The following is a 6,050-nucleotide window of genomic DNA, read 5'->3' as shown; positions in this document are numbered from 1 at the left end:
ATGAGCACAATGCTGTGTTTAATAACGATAGGTCCAATTTATTTTTTAAAAAATAAAAAGGGTATCGCCTGAACAGCAGTGGAGAAGTCTTCCTCAGCACCATCATGTCGATGCAGTTCCAGACCAATGATGGTATACGTGCTAGGATCTGGATCCCACCCAGATCTTCCTAGCAACCCCTACGTTTGATGTTTTGAGAGCGCCCGAAACTGGCATACAGTTCAGGCTCGTAAGAACACTATCTCTTATTCCAAGTCAAACTGACATACAGTTTACTGAATAGTTAGCGTGGTTATATTCCCTTAAGGCTTAACCCATCGAGGATATTTGTAGTTTAAAAGAATTGACATACAGTTCCAGCTGCATTGGGCTGAGAAAGGAACTGTTAGTTCAACTTTCCCTTACTCAATACTACTGGTTCCAAAGCAAATTGGCATACAATATTCTTGAACAGATAGTGAGCAAATAATTCCCTAAAGGCTTAGTCCATTAAAGATAATAAAGAACGTGCAAGGGATATATTCGATTGTAAAGTGAAGAACTTTATTGATGGTAAAATATGCATAACAAAGCATGAAATAACAATTTACTGATAGTACTTGTGAAGGTGCTATCCGTTCCATGGTTTGACAAGAACGTCACCTTCAACAGTGCGTATGTAGTAAAAATCAGTTTGACCAACCTTGTCGATAATGTATAGTCCTTCCCAGTTAGGTCCAAGTTTGATGTTGGGCTCTGGGATCTCACGGAGAACCAGATTACCAGTTTTGAAAGATCAGATCCGGACTCTTTTGTCGTATGATCTCTTCAAAGTCTGTTGGTTAGCAGCTAAGCGAAGTGCGACACCTTCTCGCTTTTCGTCTAGGAGATCCATTTCTCTACATAACAGCTCCTCGTTGTCCAGAGTGTGCACTACATCTGACTTCTAAGTGGGAGCTACCAATTCTGGAGGTATGACAGCTTCAGTTCTGTAGGTCAGTGAAAATGGAGACTTACCATTTGACCGCCTGGGTGTAGTTTGGTATGCCCATAGGACCTTAGGCAGTTCTTTGACCCATAAACCTTTCGTGTCATCTAATTTATGCTTCATATTATCCAATATGACCCTGTTAGAGGCTTCAGCCTGGCCATTGCCTTGTGGATACCTTGGAGTTAAGAATAGATGGGTGATGTGAAACTCCTCGCACAGTTTAGCAACCAGTCCTCCAGCTAACTGTTGCCCATTATCTTAAATGATAACTTTGGGTATGCCAAACCTGTAGACAATGTTGTTCCAAATAAACTTTCTGACGTCCTGTTCTCGAATGAAGACAAGGGAAACTGCTTCTATCTACTTGGTGAAGTAATCCGTTGTGACCAGCAAGAATCTGACATTGCCAGGAGCGGATGGTAGGGGTCCTACAATGTCAGTTCCCCATTGGGCGAATGGCCATGGGCTGGCCAATGGGTGCATTTCTATTGTTGGAGCATGAATAAGTGGAGCGAATCATTAACACTCACTACAACAGAAGGGTTCTTTTGCAACGCACTCTTTTGCAGCGCCTAAAAATTGTTGCTAAAAATTGTCTTTTGCAACGCCTATAGGGTTGCAAAAACGTTTGTCGTTTTATGTGACCCAAGTCACTTGGACTTCATTATTGAGACGCCTATGGTGTGACAAATGTCCCCAATTTAATATTTTTAAAAATAAAAAATTTATTGTTTTTGAAAAAAATTATCAATTATGACGACATAGCTGTTGCTACTGTTTAGGTAACTTGTTGCCATGCCTTTCCCGTTGTAACAACATTTTATGAAAATAAAAATTTATTTGGCATGACCCTTGTTGCAACTCTATTAGCGTGGCTTATGGTTTTTTATAATGGGGTAGTATTTAACTATTTATTTTCACTCGAAAAGTTTTTTGTGGGGCTAGTTTCGAGTTAGGCGGCTTTATGAAAATACTTAAAATTGGAAACCTAAAGATTCTCCCCAAATACTTCGTCTGCCAAACAGCCAATATCTTTTCCATATACTGCCATCTATCTTCCATATACTGCCATTGAAGGATTCGAAGCTTTAACCATCTATCTTCTAGTGCCATCGAAGTTAAGGTAAGCTATCGACTTCTTCTCTTTTCTATTTTCTCAAAAATCATATTAAATGGTTGTTTTGTTTATTCTTTTATTTGATTTTGGTTTTTAGGTTTATTAGTAATCCTCTAAAAGCTTTGGATTTTGGTTAATCTCTTATTCGATCTCCTTTGGGATTATATATTCATTCAATCAGTTTTTTATTTTTGTTTGCAATCGAGAAAATAGAAATCACTTAAGCTTCAAAGCGCCCTTTTGGATTAGCCTCACCTTTACTGCTTAGCCCACTTATCACTATTGCCTGCCCATCAGCCATCGAGTTATTGCTTCAATCCGAAATTCCCTGTTTAAGATGGGAATATCAATGATACAGAGTTTGATGTGTCTGTTAAGTGGGTTTCAGACATATCTAAGCTGTTGGAAGGAAGTTTGTTTTAACACTTATTGATTCAGGAGTTCCATAAAGCATTGTAAATAGTTAGCTTATGGCTAATGGAAAACAGGAGCACTCAGTCCACTCTCATTAAAGCGATTGGGGTTTCCTTAGATGCATTTCCAAGAAGCAAGGAGTGTACTGATTCATTCAATGAATATGATCCGACATTCTGTGTGAACCAGATTAGATGCACATTCTTTGTTTCTTCTGTTCTTCAGCTTATATTTGGTATCATTATTTTATAGTTGGCATCATTAATTCTATTACATGTTGCCCTATTTTTGGAATAAATGGATTGTACAAATTTAGATTTTGAGAAGTGGGGTGTTAGTAATTAGAATGTGGTTATTACCTGGTAGTAATTCTAGCTTTAACATCCCAGTTTATTTAACTTGTTTGCGACATTCAGTTTAAGCTTTGTAGCTCTGAAATGGGTTCGTATTTACGACTTTCATAGCTATGAAATGGGTTATTACCTTAGCTTTACTTCTCTTTTGGACTGATAAATATTTCTTATTGTTGCGGAGGCTCTATGTATACTGAAATTAAAGGTTTTTAATATGGATGGTAATGTTTGTTTTAAAACATGGTTCAGGTCCTCAACTTAAACACACCCAGCAAGGAAAAAAAACTTAAGCTTTGAACTTTTTTCAGGTATTTTTTTATGTTCTTTTCTATTTCTAAATCAAAGTTGAACTTTTGTTTGTTGCAATGCATAACAGAAAAGGAAGTTGTTGCTTATTGATAAGTTTGTGTTTGTTTACAATTGAAGTTTTGGGTTTTCGATCTATTTTAATTAATAGCTAAGGGCTTATGTGTATGGGTATATAAGTGATACTCCACCTCGTTACTCGTGTGTTGGATGAAACTAGCTCCAAGTCCTTACCCATGTATCTTCGTAGATTATAAGCATAGCTCTGAAAAATATCATGTGTTTCACATGTTGTTCATAGTACTATAATTCCCATAACAGTGTCCATGGTGTGTTGTATTTTGATAGCAATTCTATATATATTACTGCACAATAGGTGTAGTTTACTATTAGTGTGAACCAATTTTGGTTTTTATTGTTTATCATTATTCACATTATCTTCCTGTTAACATGTTCCATGTGACTTCTTGTGTGAACGTTGCATCCATGTTCGACCTTTGGGGGCCTATACAAGTACCATTCTTGATCCAAAGGACTGCGCCAAGGCTCATTACTATGTGTTGAATAGTTCCGAAGAGATTCCAACACATTTAGAGTAAGTTCTATTGCATTTAGCTTACCGATTCTCTTTTATTCATTATCAACTACTCAAGTTATTAAGTTTATATATATTTGATATGCACATAATCAACACATGGCAAAGCTTCAAATGCAAAGCTCACACAACTTACCTGAGAGATAAGAAATGTCGTTTCCTGGTTAGTTTGAAAATCATGCAAGTGCTTGTATTGCTTCATACTACACAATGGTTATAAACTAGGATGAAGGTGTCATCTTAACTCGCACTATAAGCGTTTCGAAAATGATGTAGTGAATCTTAGGCGTACAAGATTAAGCCCAATATTAGTGTCTGTAATCAGGAGCACCTTAGTACCCTTTTTTGGCTTTGAAAATCAGGCTCCATTTGGCAACACTCAAATGAAAGAACTTCACTCATTGATTTGTTGTGGTTGATGTTGAATATCCTAGAAAAAATAGATATATTTCCACCTTGAGTCCTTGGTAGTGACTACGGTAATTGATGCACCTTGAGCGAGTGTATATGTTAGCTTGGTGGCTTGATGCTAGTGAAGTTGATCTACCTTTTGTAGTTGAGCTTGTTTTCTTGACTTACTTGATGTTTAGCCTTTGGATTTCTTAATTTATTGTTTGGTTGTTGATAACTTCATGACATACATGAGGTTTTCAATGGTTTGACATTGACTTGTTTAGTTAAAAATCTATTAGCTTTTGGCAATTTTTTTCTTCTTATTTGATTTGTACCTTAATGAATGTGAGTTGTAACTTTGATGAGTTCATTATAAGATATCTGCCATGGGCACCATTTGTGGCATGTTGTAGCAGCTGTACACTGGTATTTATGCATATGAGGTGCAATGGTTTGAGTTGGTAAAAATAGTTTTATATGCATTGGCAACTTGAGTGTAAATTAGGTTTATTAATGTTTTGAATAAATTTACATACATGACAATTTTTTTTACTTGTATCAGATTGGTCGACCTGTCGTTAGTAGTGGATTGAAGAAGAAACCTCAAGAGGATGCTGATCAAATTGGGATACTATAGACACTATTTGTGAAATTTTAGTTTTGAATAATTTACCTAAATTTAGTTGATCATTGTTAAGATTGTGAGACGATGTTTTTGCAAAGAATAATTATGTTGATTATGTAAGATATTTTGTAATGAATGATTTTAGTTAATGAAATGCATTATACTATAATTTCTGGTTAATTGTTACGGGGATATTGTCATCTATATAAAGTGTATTGGGCAGGATTGTACAGGTACATGAATTACACCATTAGCCATGCTAAATGCGTCACTAATGAAGCAGGTGCTTTCATTTGGATTTTATACCGTTAGCAACAATTTTAGTATAGCTAAAAATTTTGATTGTATAGTAGGGAGGCGTATAGTAGAGACATCTTTTGCCACGCCTATCATGCGGCTAAATGTTAGGATATTTTTTGCCACACCTAATGTGCAGCTAAATATTCATATTTCCTGCAACGCCAACAATGTAGCAAAAGGTGTAGTTATTACCATGTCTTTTGCGACGCTTAGTAGTGCAGCAAAAGGTGTAATTATTACCACGCCATTGTCATCGGTACAAGCTGTCTTTTGCGACGCCATGCGCTGCAAATAGTTTGAAATAAATTTACAATTAATTTATTTTCAAAGAACGAAGTAGCAACAGCAATAGTGTATTAACAACGCCAAATAGCATGGCAACAAACTCGGATCTTTTGCAATGCCACTTTTGGCATTGCAATGGAGTATTTGTGACCCACATTTTAGCAGCGCCTTTGCGACGCCATCTTGTTCGTGGCAAAATAGCATTTGCAACACTTTAAGACACTTGTTGCAACGGTGCATGGCGCTGCAAGAAATCTATTCTGTTGTAGTGACTTTTCGCACTTGTGGGCAAAAACTTGCACATCCTTTTGCATATAAGGCCAAAAGTATCCTTGCTTTAGGATCTTGAGAGCTAGAGTTTGGCCCCCAGTATGGTTGCCACAAATTCCTTCATGAACTTCTCGCATAACCTGTTCAGCGAGAACTGGGGAGAGACATCTGAGATGAGGTCCCAGAAAGGACTTCTTGTACAGATCGTCTCCTACAAGGGTGAATCTTTGTATCTTTGCAAGCAGACGCCTTGATATACTCTTATCTTCAGTGAGTGTCCCTTCTTTGAGGTAGGACTTATATGGATCCATCCAAGTTGGAGTAATGGTGGGAACAACACAAATTGTTGTAACCGGGACCTGAATGCTAGGTTTCTCCTGGAACTCGATAAGGATTGAACGAGACTCACCGTTGCCCAACAT

The 6,050-nt window shown here is 37.1% G+C and overlaps 1 long non-coding RNA gene across 1 annotated transcript; it reads left to right on the top strand.

Annotated features, from left to right (window-relative positions):
• The first annotated feature begins 2,009 nt into the window (after positions 1 to 2,009).
• LOC147476793 (uncharacterized) lies at positions 2,010 to 4,916 on the top strand. The gene is made up of 3 exons (XR_015207612.1): positions 2,010 to 2,093; positions 3,104 to 3,162; positions 4,711 to 4,916. It is a non-coding gene; the product is annotated as an uncharacterized LOC147476793 (long non-coding RNA).
• The last annotated feature ends 1,134 nt before the right edge of the window (positions 4,917 to 6,050 follow it).

This window comes from Coptis chinensis, chromosome 9 (genome assembly GCF_015680905.1).
Source record: "Coptis chinensis isolate HL-2020 chromosome 9, ASM1568090v1, whole genome shotgun sequence".
In the NCBI taxonomy this organism is placed as follows: Eukaryota; Viridiplantae; Streptophyta; class Magnoliopsida; order Ranunculales; family Ranunculaceae; genus Coptis; species Coptis chinensis.
This window is presented reverse-complemented; position numbering and strand designations above follow the sequence as displayed.